Source organism: Schistocerca serialis, chromosome 2 (genome assembly GCF_023864345.2).
Source record: "Schistocerca serialis cubense isolate TAMUIC-IGC-003099 chromosome 2, iqSchSeri2.2, whole genome shotgun sequence".
Taxonomy (NCBI): Eukaryota; Metazoa; Arthropoda; class Insecta; order Orthoptera; family Acrididae; genus Schistocerca; species Schistocerca serialis.
Window position 1 is genome coordinate 381,738,424 of NC_064639.1, and position 20,483 is coordinate 381,758,906.

The window sequence follows — 20,483 nt, forward strand, 5'->3', positions numbered from 1 at the left end:
AGCACGTCATCTTCGTGGTGTAGGAATTATAATGGCCATTAGTGTACAATGACAGTGAGTTGGGCTGAATGAGTGAGTGAGATTGCGGAACTGGGAGTGGTTACAGCGATGGACTATTGGGTGTGAGTGAAATACAGTTAGTGGAGCTTGTGGTAGTTTGAGGTGAGCTGCATGTTAAAAAAAGCGCGAATATGTTCGCATATCTAAATTTTTGGGAAGATTTTTGAAAGTGCTGAGAAAGGTAGAATAAGTCAGGTGGTAACCTAACTTTCATTGAGAATATTTCAAATAAACAGGAATATGTTCGCATTTTTTGTGTTCCGATAGGAGCATTTTTCGCTGGTGGACTTATTAGCAAATAGCAGTAACAACAAAAAAATAACCTGGGCCACCGTGAGATAGTCGATGGTGGCAACTGACCTCTGGTGTTCCGCCGCTGAGCGGGTTCAATACCGAAATACCATTTGGGAGAGACGGGGGCCCCCGAGGCAGCGGCTCGCCTTGTTGTGACACGGCCGCGCATCCTCTGCATTCCGCGCCACAAAGCTGTGGACAGCGCCGCCCGCCAGCCGTCAGCCGTCAGCCACCAGCAGTGACAGCTGCCCCGCCCCCCGACCCCTGCGCCTTCCGCTGCTCCTGGTCATCCTTTGTGAGCCGCCGGTGCCGCCCGTCAGGACGACCCCAGCATCCATTGTCGCGCGCGCGAACACCGGAACTAAACGGCAAACTTTGTGCTGCCGGCTTCCCATTTCGCGTTCAAGCTGCGAAGCCGTTAGGCCGGGAATTGAAAGAGACAGCCACCACAAACACCACCCCTCCCGTTCGTCTGTTTCCTTATTCATACCCTTTTGACTTTTGGGGGCACAATGAGGAGAGTCTTCGCCCAGTTATGCGAGAGCCGATTCTCTCCCGAAAGGGAACGGTAACCCGCCTTTCGTTACACATTGCACTCCTCTGCCAGCCGGACTCAGAATTTCCTCACTCGCAGTTTAAATGGGCTAAGTTGTACCCCTTAAAAATGGCTCAAATGGCTCTGAGCACTGTGGGACTTAACATCTATGGTCATCAGTCCCCTAGAACTTAGAACTACTTAAACCTAACTAACCTAAGCACATCACACAACACCCAGTCATCACGAGGCAGAGAAAATCCCTGACCCCGCCGGGAATCGAACCCGGGAACCCGGGCGCGGGAAGCGAGAACGCTACCGCATGACCACGAGCTGCGGACTGTACCCCTTAGCATGCAATCCAACGCCGACTTGGGAAGTCTGAAATTTTCCATTATTTTTAAGTGATAAGTCCAGTACTGTGTATTATTTAATATAATATGCATATAATTCTTTACTGCTATCTGCAGCCGGCCGCAGTGGCCGAGCCGTTCTAGGCGCTTCAGTCTGGAACCGCGCGACCGCTACGGTCGCAGGTTCGAATCCTGCCTCGGGCATGGATGTGTGTGATGTCCTTAGGTTAGTTAGGTTTAAGTAGTTCTAAGTTCTAGGGGACTGATGACCTCAGATGTTAAGTCCCATAGTGCTCAGAGCCATTTGAAGCCATTTACTTAAACCTATCTAACCTAAGGACATCACACAACACCCAGTCATCACGAGGCAGATTTGATGATTATACGTTACTTTAATCTTGTACTTCATTTTGAGGTCTAATTTCAAACTTCGGTGAAGTCCATCCACGTCGGGTGTTTTGGATGCTACGGTATTAAGTCTTCCTGGAACGACCTTGTGGCAACTAATTTCGACATGAGATTCTCTGCGTGCTTAGCATTATTTGTTGCTGCTTGTCATCGCAACCATTTACACTTCCTTTGGGCTCCTGAAATAGCGTTGAAAATAATTTTCGCTGTGGGTACCATTTGGCAACCGATCGGACCTTACTTTCCAGATAGCTCGTACTGTCGCGAAATGTGGGAGATAGTGACACAGGTATGATATGCGAATTGGGGTGGCAATCATTAAAACAAAGGCGTTTTTCTGTGCGGCAGGATCTTCTCGTGCGATTTCGACCACCAGCTTTCTTCTTTGAGCCCGAAAATGCTTTGCTGCACCTACCAGCATAGGGAGTAATTATCATAATAACGAAATGATACAAATCAGTGCTCCTACGGAAAGATTTAAGCGCTCTTTTTCCCGCTCGCTGTTTGAGAGTGGAACGGTAGAGAAACTGGTTGAAGGTTGTTCGATGAACCTTCTGTCAAGCACTTGACTGTGAATTGCAAAGATATCACGTGTTCGGAGATGCAGATGTATATGTAGAATGATCTTTACAGATTAAGAGATTTGTTTGTAAAGAAGTTACATTCGCATGTCTGTGTACTTGAGTATCACTCTGGCACTATACGAGATAACGTAGGAATCATCCGTTTGTTGAACAGTTTTGATTATGACCAGCAGTGTGTGGGATTCTGTTAATACCGAGCTACGCCCATAGGCGAAGTCGAATCACATTAAAGTGAAAACAGGAGAAGCTCACGAGCGGAATTCCCGTTTAATACCTAAGAGTTTTAGGCTGGTGATTTTTACGTCGGAATTATTGCCGAATCGCGTGCGGCTCGACACGCGAAACGCGGGGCGGAAAATGAATATTGCCGTTACGACCCGCGCCTCCCGGCCAACAGATGCTTGAGGCCCAATTAGCCCTAAATTGCCAGTCGAAGAGGGGACGCGACCTATCCCGGAGCCGACCCGGGCGAGAAAAGCGCTCGAGTAATCGAGTAATGTATATCGATAGGCTGCGGGGGCGAGAGACGTGTAATTAGCGTCGGACGAGCACCCCAGGGATCGTGCCCTCGTAGCGAACTGGCTGGTCGCGCCGCTAAAAGCCCGCCGGGGTGAGTGGGTGGGCGGGGGGGTGGGTGAGCTACTGTACGACAGCGGCGGGGCGCGTGCTGTCGACCCCACGCTAATATTCTGAGTGCCCTGCCCCGCCCCGCCGCCTCCCACACACTTTACGCCGCTGCTAAGCTGTTACACGATTACATGACAGAACACGCACTTGCTTCTCGATATGAGTGGTTGCTGTACACCATAAATACGCTTGTACTGCGGCGCCGCGGGAATTATCTCTCAATGTAGCACTACCGTAGTTATTTCCTAAGTAAAGTCCTCTGTTAAACGAAGCCCAGTACTACCGCTCCGACCCCGTTATACTCAGTGAGTCTATTGTACGGCTCGCCCCACGATGTGTTAGTTGATTTGATATAGCATTGCTGGCTTGCGTCCCCACTATACACTAAGGAGGCAAAAGCGATGGGACACCTCCTGGCAGACCTCCTTGTGCCCGGCCTGATGCTGCAGCTCGACGTGGCATGGGCTCAACAAGTCCTTGGAAGACCCTACAAAAATATTTAGCCATGCTGCCTCTTTACCCGTCCATAATTGCGAAATTGTTGCCGGTGAAAAATCCATCATTGTTTGAGAACATGAAGTCCATGAATGGCTGCAAATGGTCTCCAAGTAGGCGAACATAACCATTTCCAACCTATGACCGTTTCAATTGGACCGGTGGGTCCAAGTCCATTCGACAGTACCTTGTCGACAACTTGGGTCCCTGGCTTCGTTTGCGCCCCTCTAGAGCGCTACCATCAGCTATTTGCCGGCTAGGGTGGCCGTGCGGTTCTAGGCGCTACAGTCTGGAACCGCGCGACCGCTACGGTCGCAGGTTCGAATCCTGCCACGAGCATGAATGTGTGTGATGTCCTCAGGTTAGTTAGGTTTAAGTAGTTCTAAGTCTAGGGGACTGATGACCTCAAAAGTTAAGTCCCATAGTGCTCAGAGCCATTTGAACCAAGCCATCAGCTCATTCCAACTGTAAGTCGGGACTGAGCTGATAAGGTCACGGTTTTCCAGTCGTCTAATGTCCAACCAATCATGAGCCCAGGAGAGGCGCTGCAGCTGATGTCGTGGCTAGCAAATGCACTAGCATGCCGGCCGGGATGGCCGAGCAGTTCTAGGCGCTGCAGTCTGAAACCGCGCCACCGCTACGGTCGCAGGTTCTAGTCCTGCCTCGGGCATGGCTGTGTGTGACGTCCTTAAGTTAGTTAGGTTTAAGTAGTTATAAGTTCTAGGGGACTGATGACCTCAGCAGTTAAGTCCCATAGTGCTGAGAGCCATTTGAACCATTTGAGCACTCGCATCCGTCGTCTGCTCCCACACTCCATTAACGCCAAATTTCGGTCCTCTGTCCTAACGGATACGTTCGTCGTTCTCCCCACACGGATTTCTGCGGTTATTTCACCCATTGTCGCTTTTCTCTTCTGTTAGCACTGCAAACGCCGGTGCTCTCGGTCGTCATGTGAAGGCCGTCCGCCATTGCGTTGTCCACGGTGACAAGTAATGCCTGAAACTTCTCGCCACACTCTTGGATTCCTTAACGATTTCCGAAATGGAATGTCCCACGCGTCAAGGTTCCAACTACCACTATGCGTTCAAAGGCTGTTAACTCCCGTCATGATTCTCATGAATCAGCTGACTACAAATGACAGCTCCGTCAATGCACTGCCCTTTTATACCTTGTGTACGCGATACTACCGCCACCTGCAAATGATCATATCGCTATCGCATGACTTTTGTCACTTCATTGTATGTTTATTCACGTAACTACTCCGTCTGGCAATGATGGATGGATTCGGTTCCACAAGTAGACGATTTCCAGAAATATACAGGATGGTTACAATTAAACTTTCACTACTTGTGGGGGCCACCATGAAAAAAGAGTGATCGTAAGACAATGAAACGTTTTGAAAACATTTGAAAGGACTTGTGGTAGAGAAATAACGAATAAAACTGAGAAAGAAACACATTTTAATTTCCACATGAGAGGGTAACATTTGTTAATTTTGTACCATGTTTACTTTCCAAGCTATAAACATTCTTTAATGTGACGACCACCTGCATTCAGGACAGCCTGGAAGCGCACTGGAGATATTATTCCACAATTGTTCGCAGCATGTTTGAAACAGCTGTCGTGACAACATTCTCAGCCATGGCAACAGTAACTTCCTCCACAATTTGTGGCGCAATTGGCCGTCGGTCTCTCCCGGGCACAGTTCCCAAATCGCCAGTTACTTCGAACCTCCCAATCATGTCCTTCAGCACCTCTGCGGAAAGACCTTTCCGTATTCCTGTAATGCATCGATACTCTCGAAGAACAACAGTACTGTTGCTGTTCTTTGGTAAAACAGCTTTACGAATAAAGCGCTGCTCAACTTGTCCAGACCAATGTTGACTGCATCTGTAACGCACACTGATGCTTGTGTGTCAGACCTACGTCGCTCTACCAGTACCGGCGTCAAACGGCAAGTTATTACAGTAACATTACAACAACGCAAATCCTGCAGCGCACAGTCTGAATATCATTCCTATAAAGTTGAGTATGTTTACGGTAAATAGTTGTCTGTCAGTATCGGCTCAGCCGGCCGAAGTGGCCGAGCGGTTAAAGGCGCTACAGTCTGGAACCGCGCGACCGCTACGGTCGCAGGTTCGAATCCTGCCTCGGGCATGGATGTGTGTGATGTCCTTAGGTTAGTTAGGTTTAAGTAGTTCTAAGTTCTAGGGGACTGATGACCATAGATGTTAAGTCCCATAGTGCTCAGAGCCATTTGAACCATTTTTGTTGACTGGGATAGCATCTTAGGAATTCTTAAGTTATCAAGGGTCAAATGCAAAAGGCAAAAGGTATTCTACAACCTGCACAGAGGAAAACTACAGTGCGGTTCAGTGAACCGATGGGCACGAGAGAGAGCCAGTAACTGAGAACGGAATCAGCCAAGTTTGTAATGTATCCCTCATTCTATTCTAGTTGTACATTAAGCAAGTAGTAAAGGAAAGTAGGGAGAAACTTGCAAAGGGAACTGAAGTTCAGAGATGAGTAATAAAACGATTTGCGAGAGACTTGGGAGAATCGAACTGAATCGATAGGGTGTTCTAAACGGAAGATAAGATGAAAAATAAAAGCAAGACAAAGGAAATGTAGTGTATTCCATTTAGGTCACGTGTTGCTGAGGGAATTACATTCGCGAATGTAGAAGCCGACGCAATATAATTTGTGCCACGTCCAGTCTTCATCAGACAGCGTCGAGCCGTCGATGTAGACATGTCCACACCCACTGCAGTGTCCCGAAATCGAGCCAACACTGTGAACTAAGTGGCTCTGTCTTTTACGGCCTTCAGAGGTCATTCCGGGATATTGTCACATTGTGCGTCCAGTTCGCGTGTTTGATTGTGTGCAATCCTCATCTGTCTACTGATTCCACAAACGATCACCATCGTAGCAGGGTGCCATGTAAGAGCCGCAGTGTCACGGCAAGATAAACCCGTTCGCAGGACACCAATCGTTACGCCCCCTTCAAACTCAGTAACATAGTGATATTGCACTCACTGATACCGAAGAGGCAAACCGGCACTTGCTAGCATGTACACACTTCACCGCCTGACCGTGGCGTAACACTGACGCTTCAGGTCGCAAAAAAGAGGGCGCTGAAGGGCTTACGCGCATCCTATCTTCTGTTGTTCAGTAAATTCTCTGATTTTGGAGTGATTCAGACTATTTTTTCTGGGTGTTGCAATTTTTTCGAACAGTAGTGCATAAACATGAAGGAGACAGTGACCGCACCAGAGTCTGTTTCCGCCCCTGAATCTCCCTGATTTTGTAGCCCTATGTTGCTCAGTTGTATAACTGTATCTGTGACTTAGTTATTAATCATCTATTCTCTTAAGATGATGACTATATTTGGTTTGTGGGGCGCTCAACTGCGTGGTTATCAGCACCCGTACAAATTTCCAATCTTCTCGCTATCCAATCTCTCCACTTTTCCGAATGATGCTGAAATGATGAGGACAACACAAACACCTAATCCCCGGGCGGAGAAAATCCCCAACCCGGCTGGGAATCGAACCCAGTGATTCAGAGCAGCAACACTAGCCACTAGACCACGAGCTGCGGACTCTCTCTTAAAAGTCTCAGTTAATATAGTTTCATGATGCTACTCCAGGCGCGTGTAAAATGAATGTGGGCAACGGAGAATAATAAACGCTAAAATTAAGATTTGGCCCTGTCTGACTACCCCCTGAAGCAGATCTTATGATCTCTTAATTCTATAAATTACAATCTAAACATAAATTAATGATGAAGGCAGCTAAACCTACTAAATGATAAACGTTATTCCTGCTTATATATTTATTGTAGATTAAAAAAAACTCTACATTGCATACATCTACTAAGTAAAATTACTAATCAAATGCCCAACTCTGCCCCTTATTATGACTGCAATATCTAATATCAATAACGCGAAATGACTGACATCATCTACGTACCAAACATTAGAAGACACTACTTTCAAAGATGATCTACGGTGGTGTGGAACCTCAGTGAAAATACACTAACTTGATCATAGCTGTTTAGCTTTTATAGCCCTAAAAAGCCGAAGCAATTTGAGATATCACCGTATGTACTGCGTCTGGTGCGTCGGCGTGCTGGTTCTCGTACACGTTTGCGTCGATGGAAGAACTTCAGTCACAAAATAAAAACTCTTTCAAACACTACGACGGCAGAAGGCGGTCCTCTGACTAATATACTCTAATTCTGTCTTCTCCTCTCTGTGTTCTACAGACGAGAAACGCGAACTCCCAGCCACAAGGACGGAATTTAGCTAACGTCTCAACGTAAGTATAGGCAGAGGAAGTGCTCTCAATTACTGAACGCGGCGTACTCAACGACGAATTTCAACCCGGAGATAAAGTTCAGAATCGTATAGGTTCGCATCAGTACAGTGCCTAACTATAAACTCTCCTGAGAGCAAAGACAGCAAGTCCGTCCGTACCAACAAAGCTGATATCGAGCGACCGTCACACACGGGCGCTCACAACGTAAGACCTCGTCTCTCCACCGTTGGCCTCCCAACAAGGGTCAGCTCCCCACCAGCGTAATTCCGAAAACAAATCATCTTCCCGAAACCACGGAACATTTTCCTCTCTAAAGATTCTTCCGAACACCGACGAACCATATTTTAGTCTTCTGTCGTCCAGCGCGGAAAGTTTGCGAGGAAAAATCTATACTCCTACAATGGTAAGCTTATGAGTAAAAATCCTTGGAAATAACCCAGCCTGCGTGGTTTCCGAGATGCCGCTTCTTCGTTCCTCTCCCCTGCGTCCTTGATTTCCGTAGTTTCCGAAGTATAATCCTCCGGTTCGGCTACATCACACACATCCATGCTCGGGGCAGGATTCGAACCTGCGACAGTAGCGGTCGCGCGGTTCCAGACTGTAGCGCCTAGAACCGCTCGGCCATTCCGGCCGGCCTGCATGGTGTTAAACTATTGAATTGGTTGATACTTACTTGTGAAGTGCACCAGCAGTATCTTCTGCTTTGTGGCCGTTAACGTTCCAGTTACTTGCCCCAGTCGTTAGCGTAGTTTTCCGGCAGTGTGTTTTTCCTCGCCGTGTTGATGCTGTCTGGCACGGCGTGTAGTTCGACAGCCTTTGGTGTTGTTCATATTTTTGAGTGGTTGTTGTGCCTTGACGGCCATTTAGACGCCAATTTTCAAGACATAGTGCTGCTGGTATTCTTCGTCCTCGCTGATTTTTCTGTTGTCATGCTGTTGATCGGGTGGAAGGGAATTGATTAGGTTGTTGGTCTGTCCTTCAGCCGTCTCTGGGTCGGGTTGCCATTCGATTATTTAGTATTACACTTGGCTGCCTGTCTCACCTAAACTTATGTTAGAGGTAGCTACTCAGGCCGACCCTTGGAGTGCACCACTGTTCTGTTGCTTTAGATTGTGATTTTCTTTTAGTCTCAAGTACTGTGACGCCTTCAGCCGTCTATTAATTTAGTTTGTTTTAATGTTAAGATAATGCCTTCAGCCGTCTTAAATTAAAACTTTGAAGATTGTTGCTTAAAATATTTTTTTTTTAAAAAAAAAGAAAGAAGGGGGGGTTTTGCTCATTTGAAATCCTTATTATTATCCAGGCCTTAAGCCTTGAGTTGTACTACAGTATGTTGTCTTCAGCCAAACTTTACGTGAAATATTTAAAGATAAAGCCCACAGCCATCTTAAATTAAAATATGAAAAATTTATTGTTTAAAACTTTGAAAATATTTTTCTCTATCTGAAATTCTTGTTATCCAGGCCTTAAGCCTTGAGTTGTTCTATGTTCAGTATGTGGCCATCAGCCGAACTTTACGTGAAATATTTTAAGATAAGGCCTTCAGCTGTCTTAAATTAAAATTTGACAAAGTCACTTGTTTAAACCCTTTTTAAATTTTCTTATCTACCTGAAATTCTTGTTATCCAGGCCTTAAGCCCTCAGTTCTTCTACCTCCTGTGTCTGGCCTTCAGCCGAGTTTTATGTAAAATTTGGTAACTAAGGCCTTCAGTCACGTGTATTCCTTAAGGCAATTTTAATAACTTATGTTCAGGCCTTCAGCCGTATTGTTTTTGAATGCTTTTAAGGGCATGTGTGATTAAGTGTTTTAGCAAAATAAAGTTTGTATGTTTTATGCAACTGACAGTAACTGATTTTGGGCCCCTTTCCACAACTATAACCTGATCCGCTCTGTCCTGCGAAACCAGATTTCAACGTTGTCAGCAGAGAAGCAGTAATGGCAGACTGGGTCGGTGAGGGGTGCTGGGTGACTTAGACTGTAGACTGGTTATTAGATGTCACCAGAGTAACAAATCCATCAGGGCCATTTCAATCTCATGCATCCAACTTGCTGAGAAAAATAATAGACAGAAGAACGGAAAAGAAAGTTGGGGATATGTTCGACGACAAAGAGATTGCTTTAAAAAAAGGTAAAGGCACCAGAGAGGCAGTTGTGACACTGTGGCTGATAATGGAAGCAAGACTGAAGAAAGATAAAGACACGTCTCGAAAAATGCGTTTGAGAATGTCAAATCGTGGAAGAAGCTCTAAGTTCTGAGACAAATAGGGATACTATAGGGGAAGACGGGTAATATACAATATGCCTAAGAGCCAAGAGAGAACAGTAAGAATGGAAGACTAAGAACGAAATGCAAGGATTAAAAAGGATGTAAGACAGGGATCTAGCCTTTCACCCCAACTATCGAATACATATATCGAAGAAGCAATGACGAAAATAAAAGAAAGGTTCAATAGTGGAAGTAAAAGTCAAGGCGAAAGGATGTTGATGATAAGATTCGCTGATGACACTGCTATCCTCAGTGAAAGAGAAGAAGAGTTACATGATCTGTTGAACGAAATGAACAATCTAATGAGTACAAATATGGACTGAGAGCAAACCTAAGGAAGACGGAAGTAATGAGAAATAGCAGAAATCAGAACAGCGAGAAACTAAACATCAGACTCGGTGATCACGAAGTAGACCAAGTTAAGTAATTCTGCTACCTAAGCAGCAAATTAACCCAAGATGGGCGAAACAAGGAGGACATTAAAAGCAGGCTAACACTGACAAAAAATGGAATCACTGTCCAAGGGAAGTCTAGTATTCTCAAATGTAGGCTTTAATTTGAGCAAGAAATTTCTGAGAATGTACGTTTGGAACATGGTAGTGAAACATGAACTGCGGGAAAATCGGGACGGAAGAGGATCCAAGCATGGGAGATGTAGTACAACATACGAATGTTGAGAATTAGGTGGACTAATAAAGAAAGGAAGGAGGAGATTCTTCGTAGTATAGGCGAAGAAAGGAGCACATGGAAAAGAAGAAGGGACAGGATGATAGGACATCTGTGAAGACATCAGGGAATAACTTCCATCTTACTGGAGGAAGCTGTAGAGAGAAAAAATTGTAGACGAAGGCAGAGATTGGAATACATCCAGAAAATAATTGAGGACGTAGGTTGCAATTGCCATTCTGATAAGGAAAGCTTGACCAAATCGACTTTCAGTTATGTAACTGTGAACTGGAAACGAGAGGGAACAATCACAGTTAAACCAAGCTCAAGCAGACTACACGTACTGATTTATAGGGACCGTAGATCATTGAGAAACATAGTTGAAAAAAATATATATATAACAGCAGCGGATGGAATCCCTCGTGATTTCCAAAGTACTACCACCAGTCAAGCTGCACAATTATTGTCCATAGGGAGTAAGAAGGGTGAGATAAAACGGTCCAGCAACTCCTCATTAGCCACACATTTCTTTAGCCAGTGCTAAGCGACCCTTGAGGTAGCATAAAGAGCGGTGCCACTGTGCACTCGATGACGGTAAACGAGTGATATGGAGTGATGATGCATGCCATACTCTGTGGCAATTGGATGGAAATGTTTGAGTTTGGATAATCCCTGGAGAACGTTACGTGCCTTCATGCAGTAGGAATGAAGCAACACGATCCCATTGCATCTCCACGCCACTCTTTTGACTGTATTATGTTACAAGGAAGCTGATCACAAGGGTAGAAGAATAAACCGGCCAAACACAGTGAAGATCAGCTTATGTTCAAGGCAGCACCGTACTTCAAGAAAGATATTCAATGTCTATTTGAATCCTGTGTTTCCTCCATTGTTTTGCGCATCAACTGGATCGAATTAGCAGCCATTGAAAGAGTGCAAGCTGAACGCAGCTGCTTTTAGCTGGGTTGTGTTCTGGATATCAGCGAACTACTTTGAAATCTTAATCACGGTTGTTGTATCATTTCAGGAGACTTTTACACGTACGCCAAGAAGCTTTGTATTGCGGAAAGATCGCGTCCCTCTATGAAGATGATCATCAGACAAGAGTGGATGTTGTCTGTAAGGATGGAGTGGTGACTGAATCTGTCATCAGGTCCATCCACCTATATTAATGTCTGTAGAGAACGAGATCTTACATATCATAACGTCCCTATTGTTGTGTCTAGGAAGCCAGCCTACTCAGTTTGCCAGACAAACAATCTTCAAACAGTCTTCTTCAGAGTACGCAAACAAAGGTCTGTGCTACATAGAGATTCCTAACGAAGTCGCTAACGTTGACACTGCTATCGAAGTGGCTAATCTTGAAGCTGCTATTGAAGTGGGCCGTCACCAGTCGGGCGTGGTACTAATGTCCTCTTCACGTAGGTGCCGCATTGTCGTCCTAGGAGGGAGGTCGGTCAGCGTGCGATTGGCTGACTTCTTCTCACAGCCTTCTCCTCCTTGTCGTTCCCGACTGGCGTGCCGGCGCTGACTTAACGCCGTAACACATATCACTCTATTTTGTTCTTCTAGCAATTAGTGTAGTACAATTATTCTTCGATGTTCCTTGCCCAACATGTCAGCATTCACTCATAATATATTGTCCAGTCATATTAATGTGACCACCGCCTATGGTGAGCGTTAGCACTTGTGCTGTATCACGGGCCACAGATGTCGCAGGTGAACGACAGGTGTGGAGTTGTCTACGAGCGAACAGATGTGCAACCGTTGAGCAAGTGTCCGCTCAGATGAACCAAGGTGCTATCAACTGTGTCTCGTCAACGATCGTTCAGCGAACTTTGCTGCGCATAGACCTTAGTAAAAGGCGCCTCGTTCACGCACCCATACTAACTGCTGTTCATCGGCGAGCAACGCTGGAATTTGCACGCCAGTACCACGGCTGGATGTCATTGGGTGGCGACAGGAGGACCTTCCAGATGAATCAGTTTTGTGGTCCTTCGGACTCGTGCCCCGCACGCTGCACACAATCGTCGAAGGAGGGAATGTTTTGGTCTGGATATTTTCGTTCCTGGGTGATCTCAGTGTATGTGCACACCTGTCGGTGCCTTCCACTCTTCCTGCACGTCTTGTAGTGGTTCGCGCTGGTTATGCAAGCTTCTGAAAGGTAGTCATACTAATGTGACTGGACAGTGCATGTAGCACCAAGTTTGACTCATGAAGCGAAACTTCTCGCGTACATTAGATAGTAACCTTGAAATTCATGTTTGTAGACTGCGACTGAAAAGAATAAAAATTTGCGTAAAGCGTTTATCTTTAGAAACTTTCATATGTAGTAGGCACGCTTGAAGAGCGATGGAACTCAAAATTAATATTAACCTGAGATAGTTCCTTCAAGATGACTTTTAACATGTCTTTTTTTCCATTGCATTAATATATTTAAATCAGCCCAATGGCTCGCGGCATTTGATGGCGTAAGTTATTTAAATTTTCAAACAATGAAATCTTAACCGAAATGTAAGCGGACTTCGTCCTGAATAAAGCCAGGTTCTTTGTGAAATAGTAGAAAAAGTTTAACGATTGCGCGCGCCTGGCGCACGATCGTTTCAAACACTAAACAGACCGGTACCTAATCTTATGTGATTGTTAATCACAAATATATTGAATTAATATTTTTGCGGCAACAATGAAGGCGATTTTACAAATACTTTTCTTGAAACACATTTTAACAAGAATTCTAATTATTATTCAGGTAAGGCTGCTTACGTCATTGTTACATCTGAGCAGTCGAACGCTAAAGATCAAAGAGAGAACACAGAAGAACAAATAATGATTACATGAAAGAACACAAGCGATGTGCGCTTGAAAGACATAGGATTTAATGGTTCAAATGGCTCTGAGCACTATGGGACTTAATATCTGAGGTAATCAGTCCCCTAGAACTTAGAACTGCTTAAACCTAACTAACCTAAGGACATCACACACATCCATGCCCGAGGCAGGATTCGAACCTGTGACCGTAGCGGTCGCGCGCTTCCAGACTGTAGCGCCTAGAACCGCTCGGCCACCCCCAACCGTTATCAGCTGACCTCTTTCAGCAAATGCTATTTTGCCTATGTGCTTCTTGCCGCATGTTGCAATCACTTTCGGAACTTTTTTTAGGAACAGTTGTAATTCCTGACTCATCCATGTTATATATGCGATGAGGTGCAAATTTATACCTCTCCATCAGCGGCGAAAGATTATCAAAGAAGATGCTCGTTTGCTGTTTGTTGAACCCCATCACACGTCTGAGACTAGTTTTCTGTGGGATCCGAAGGCTAAGATTTCATCTCTGCAGGAAATCATAAACCCAGTCCTTTCCGGCCATCTTAGTGTTTTTGTCAAATTTTGTTTTTATGTTATTCCTCTCAGAGTAGTCATGCACTAATCTTCTGAAATCTTTCAGAGTGACGGCCGGAGTGGTCGAGCGGTTCTAGGCGCTTCAGTCTGGGACCGCGCGATAACTGCAGTCGCAGGTTCGAATCCTGCCTCGGGCATGGGTGTGTGTAATGTCCTTAAGTTAGTTAGGTTTAAGTAGTTCAAAGTACTACGGAACTGATGACTTCAGATGTTAAGTCCCATAGTGCTCAGAGCCATCTGAACCATTTTTGAATCTTTCAGAATCATACCATAACAACAATTGTCCAAAGATCTGCAGTGTTCGGCGAGTTCCAGTTCCTGTTCATCATTAAAAGTTCTTCCGAATCTTCGCAGTTTGTTTATCCCAAAACCCTGATAAAAGTGTGGGTGGGAGTATTAATTTTAAGCTTATCCCTACGTAGGCAAAAGTTTCCAAAATAAAAAAATATAGAGATAAAAGTATACTTGCAAGGGCCTCGTACCTCTTTAAGGCAATTTCTGAGGACAGCTCCACTTATTCCAAGCTCCCTCGCTATTCGTCGTTAAGACTTTCCATTTTTCAAGCCCTGTTTTGCAGCTTCCAGCATGTCTGGAGTGCATGGTTTCCGTTCGGTTTTACTTTTGTAGACGCTAAAATACAAAAAACGGATTCTTAGAGGACAACTGTCGATGTATAATATCCACCTCAACGTTCATAATTATTTCTAGGTCTATGAAAAAGCTGATAATTATAACGCATGGGGTAAGATTACGAACTGCGCAGTTTTCCCTCACCTGCAACGCGTAAACTCGCCCCGCACTACGACACTGCAGCTTTTGACTGCACATGGAAACGCTTTGTAGGAATACAGATGTGTTAATATACCACAAGACTGAAAGTGCATCGTAGTACACAATGGAATAAAGTTAAAATTAATAATCCCATTATTGCCTGAGTTATAGCCTATTTCCGGAACATGAAATATTATATGAAAATAACGTAAAACAGTTCTTACTGCATTGCGCAGCCGTTAACACCAGGACAACACTCAAACTACTGCAATAAAGGGTCAGCCACAGAGGCTATTTCGTGCCCTGCAGAGTAGCCAACTGCTGCATTACTAAAACTGAGATACAAGCCTCGCGCAGTCTTATCCGCCGCGCAGTCTTACCCCACTATACGAACATTTCTGTTTTATAATGATCGTGTACCCAAATTTTATTGTGTTGAGAGATTGTATGATCTAGGTATCAGTTGCCCTGTCAGGAGAATTATTTATTTTTTTTTTTTTTTTGCATTACAGAGACATGGTCTGTTGATGGTATTATTAATTTGTAACAAAAAACTTTGCCGATAACACTGACTATTATTTCAAAGTCATTATGTGTTTTGGCATGTGGCATACGAATCTCTCCAAATCCATGTGTAGCCTGAAATTCTTACGAGGGAGGACAATTCCAACAATAAACAACACGTTTCGCGGCCAATATTTATTTATTGATAACTACACCGTTTATTGTCCCACCAGAATTCCGCTTCTGAAGGAAAGCCTAAATCATTATTCCACTGAATCAGTCTCTTTATTATGATAACTATTTTTGTCCACTGGGAATGTGTAAACTACGGGGTGGTTATTATTAAACTTTAATTATTTAACAGGCCGCCCGGGGTAGTGGCGCAATCAGAGGCACCTTGCCACGGTTCGCGCGGCTCCCCCCGTCGGAGATTCGAGTCCTCCCTCAAAAATGCTGAAACTTGTGTGAATTCCTTAGGGACCAAACTGCTGAGGTTAGCGATCCCTAAACTAACTTATGGTAAAACAACACACACACCCATGCCCGAGGGAGGACTCGAACCTCCTGCGGGAGGGGCCGCGCAATCCGTGATATGGCGCCTCAAACAGCGCGGCCACTCCGCGCGGTGAGTCCTCCCTCCGGAATGATCGTGTGTGTTCTCCTTAGCGTTAAGTTAGTTTAAGATAGATTAAGTAGTGTGAAGCCTAGGGACCGATGACCTCAGCAGTTTGTTCCCATAGGAACTTGCTACCAAATTTTCATTATCTAACACATTATATGGCTCAAATGGCTCTGAGCACTATGGGACTTAACTACTGAGGTCATCAGTCCCCTAGAACTTAGAACTACTTAAACCTAACTAACCTAAGGACATCGCACACATCCATGCCCGAGGGAGGATTCGAACCTGCGACCGTAGCGGTCACGTGGTTCCAAACTGACGCGCTTAGAACCGCACGGCCACACCGGCCGGCTAACACATTATAACACGGAAAGTAATTACTGTACGAGTACCAAACTTGGTAGCATTCATGTCAAGGACATGAGAAAGAGAAATAATGTGCTGCTACGGTACATGATACCATTACACACCGGTACCATTACTGCTACAAAAGGGGCTCAATATCGCGCCCATCAGTGTCCAGAAAAATCTGAAAGCGTATGATTGCATTCAACACAGCAGAACGAAGCATGTCCGTAGGTATGCTGTGCCTCACATCAGCATATGAACGATCCCCTGTTAAACCCTATTCTTCAGGTAGCCCCATAACCAGAAATCGCAGGGAGGGAGATCAAATGATCGTGCCGGTCAGGATTTGGAAACGATCGGCTGATAATTCTCTCATTTCCAAACATGTTTCGGAGAAGCAGTTGAACTTCACGAGCGATATGTGGTGGGGCCCCATCTTGCATGAAAACAGTTGAGTTCAATGAGTCTCTCTCCTGTAGGGCTGGTATGAGATGCTGGCGAAGCATATCGCAGGAGCGCTGGCCAGTCACACTGTACGTCTTTGGTACTTGAGCGCCAACCTGTTCAAAAAAGGATGGGCCAATGATGAACGCAGCAGTGATGCCACACCACACAGTGACGCGTTCCCCATACACAAGAACTGCAGGTCAAGATCGTCATTCTCGGCAATTCTGTGAGTTCACCTCACTTATCTGTCCATAGGATGGTCCGGGGCCAGCCCTAATCAATTTCAATCCATGTAAGAAACTGGGGAGCAAAGTCAACACTTCTTTGTGCGAACTGTAGTGCAAGCTGCTGTACGATATGGATCTTGTACGGATGCCATTTGAGTATGGTTCGAAGCACCTTCCGTATAGTGGACCACGGGATGTTCAACTGTCGTGGCACAGCACGCGTACTGCCTGACGATCCGGAATTGCGCCCAGAGTTGTCTGCAACAGCAACAGCGGTTTCATCAACCACCTGTGGTGCAACCGGTCGTCGGCCTTCTCCCGGAGCGACGCCCAGTTCTCCAGTTGATTCGAACTTCTTCATCATGCTTCGTACAGCAGTTGAGGAAAGAGGACCATGCCGTAATCGTTTCAGCCGGCGATATTCTGGAAGTGCCATTTTGATAATAGTGATTCGCCAATAATGGTCTGCTCTTTTTGTCTAAGCTCATCTTGACACCCCATCAAGTACACTGCGACTGGAAGGCGTGTGAGGCTATGAAATGTAAATATCGCGTGGCTAGGGCCTGCCGTCGCGTAGACCGGTCGCCTGGTGCGAGTCTTTTTAGTGGACGCCACTTCGGCGACTTGCACTTCGATGTGGATGAGATGATGACGACGATGAAGACAACATAACACCCAGTCCCTAAGCGGAGAAAATCTCCTACAAAGCCAGGAATCGAACCCGGGCCCTTTTCTACGGCATTCCGTCTTGCTGACCACTCAACTATCGAAGCGGTCTGTATGAATCACAATGACTGTTCACGGTACCTGGTGGGCATAGTTGGAACTGGGCGGTAGCGCTGTGACGCATGGAAATCATGCACCCCATACTCTGGACATTAATGCTACCACGTTTCGTACTCGTACGGTAGTTAGTTTCCGTGTTGTAACGTGTTAAGTAGGGAAAGTTTAATTCTAACTACCCAGTAGAAGCACAGGCGAAGAGGAGAAGTAACGTAATACTGCGCTCTTTGTCATCGCATGTAGGAGGGAATCATAAAAATATCTGTCAGGCTAGGTAGAGGGTTTACTTTAAAAGCGAACAATGAGCGCAGAGTCCGCATCGCAGTGTGCGACTGATAACACTACCGCTTATTAATGATTACCATATTTGGTTTAAACTTTCCGTAAATGTTACCCTCTGGAAGGATTTTTTGAATTTGACCGTGTGTTACCTAACAGATAGAGGAAATCGAACGTGAATTTCGTAATGGTAGCAGTTAGTAGATACCAGAAAGACAAAAATTTTGCAAGAAGTTACAGTGACAGAGTCAATACTATACCTTCGGCATTTTCCAACTGTGGCAATTCACAGTAAATTAAAAACTTTTCATATGATAAATATTATGTGCCCCTTATATTACTGCGGGCTGGTGTGGCCATGCGGTTCTAGGCGCTACAGTCTGGAACCGCACGGCCGCCACGGTCGCAGGCTCGAATCCTACCTCGGGCATGGATGTGTGTGTTGTCCTTAGGTTAGTGAGGTTTAAGTAGTTCTAAGTTCTAGGGGACTGATGATCTAAGAAGTTGAGTCCCGTAGTGCTCAGAGCCAGCCTTATATTACTCGTGAAGCCAGTAGTTTTCACTGACAGTTTTTATGTTCGTACACGTTAAAAACTGACACTTATAAAGTAGAAACTATTCAAAGTGACTTGGAGCTTTTCATAAATTCAACAAAAAATAAAATGGATTAATATCAGTCTTTCACAAACAGGATAGTCGAACTTAAATACTTTGAGGACAGGACCCTGCTTGCTACCATGAAAGGAATAAAGTCATGGTTCGAACACAAAGTTCAGCAATATTTGAATTATTACTGCAAATTAAATCACACAAACACTCTGGTTCAAACTGTTGCACAGTTCTAACCTCTCGAATCTGATGAAATGGTGGCGCAATAGTGGTGGCCAGAACGTGGCAGTAATACGCTCTATTGGGTACTTCTTGGCGACGTGGCTATCATTTTTAGAGCCATTCGGATTCTACAGCCACAATTACACCCGATGCCTTTCCATCACAAATTCGATACTGGATGTCTCACTCGGCACCTGCGCTGTTGACTGGTCCGCTGCTGGCTACTGACTGCCTACTGTACCATTTTCGTAGCGGAGGGAAATCACTATAACTTGTCCGGCCGGGGTGGCCGAGCGGTTCTAGGCGCTACAGTCTGGAGCCGCGAGACCGCTACGGTCGCAGGTTCGAATCCTGCCTCGGGCATGGATCTGTGTGATGTCCTTAGGTTAGTGAGTATTAAGTAGTTCTAAGTTCTAGGGGACTGATGACCTGAGAAGTTAAGTCCCATAGTGCTCAGAGCCATTTTTTTTCACTATAACTTTTATATTATACAATACAAAATCCCTAAGTATGAACGATTTTACATTGCAGTTTTTCGTACATAAACAAACATATTTAATAAAATTACATTATTTAAACACACTATTACGTTAAACAATTTATACATTGTAAGGTGCCACCTCCCTCCAATGATCCAAAGAACTTAACTAGTAACGAGTAAACACTTCTTAAATAAAGTTGCGCAGTACCGATTGCCCACAATCGATTGTGGTGTTACAGACTGTACAACAGACTGGGGCTAGAAACTGCGGTAGTCTGTAAGACAATTCTCATTTATCACGCTGGAGACCGGATGCGTGGGAAGGGAAGCGTCAGCCGGATAAAAAATGACTGAATATTAAAACAGAGTGGGCTGGCGCTGGGTGAGGAGAAGGGCAAACAGTGAGCAGTGGAGAGGGTCTTATCATTCATCCAGGCGGCATCGCAGCGAGACCTGAGCCGCTGATAAGCTGGCCGAGCCGGGATTCGACGCGGCCGGCGCCCTCATCAAGTTAAATGGCGCGCGACGGATCGCCGTGTCACACCGCCATACATCTCCGCTGCTGCTGCCGCCGCCGCCGCCGCCGCCGCCGATGCTGACTCACTGCCGCAGCGCGGGCGGACGTCTCCAATGTCCGCCTTTCTGACAGACCACAGGCAGACAGGCGTGGAGCCAAATCCTGTTTCTCCGTCAAAAACACTCGGATGATGACTACACCCTCATAACTCATTTTGAGCGATCTTCAATGCGAGATGAAGCGCCAAAGAAAGTGGTATAGGCATGCGTTTTCAAACACAGAGATATGTAAACAGGGTAATACGGCGCTGCGGTCGGCAACGCCTATATGAGACAACAAGTGTCTGGCGCGGTTGTTAGATCGGTTACTGCTGCTACAATGGCAGATTATCAAGATTTAAGTGAGTTTGAACGTAGTGTTATAGTCGGCACACGAGCGATGGGACACAGTATCTCTGAGGTAGCGATGAAGTGGGGATTATTCCCGTACGAGCATTTCACGACCGTACTGTGAACATCAGGAATCCGGTAAAACATCACATCTCCAACAGCGCTGCGGCTGGAAAAAGATCCTGCATGAACGGGATTTGAATGCTGGGCCATCAAAAAGTGTCAGCGTGCGAACCATTCAACGAAACATCATTGACCTGGGCTTTCGGAGCCGAAG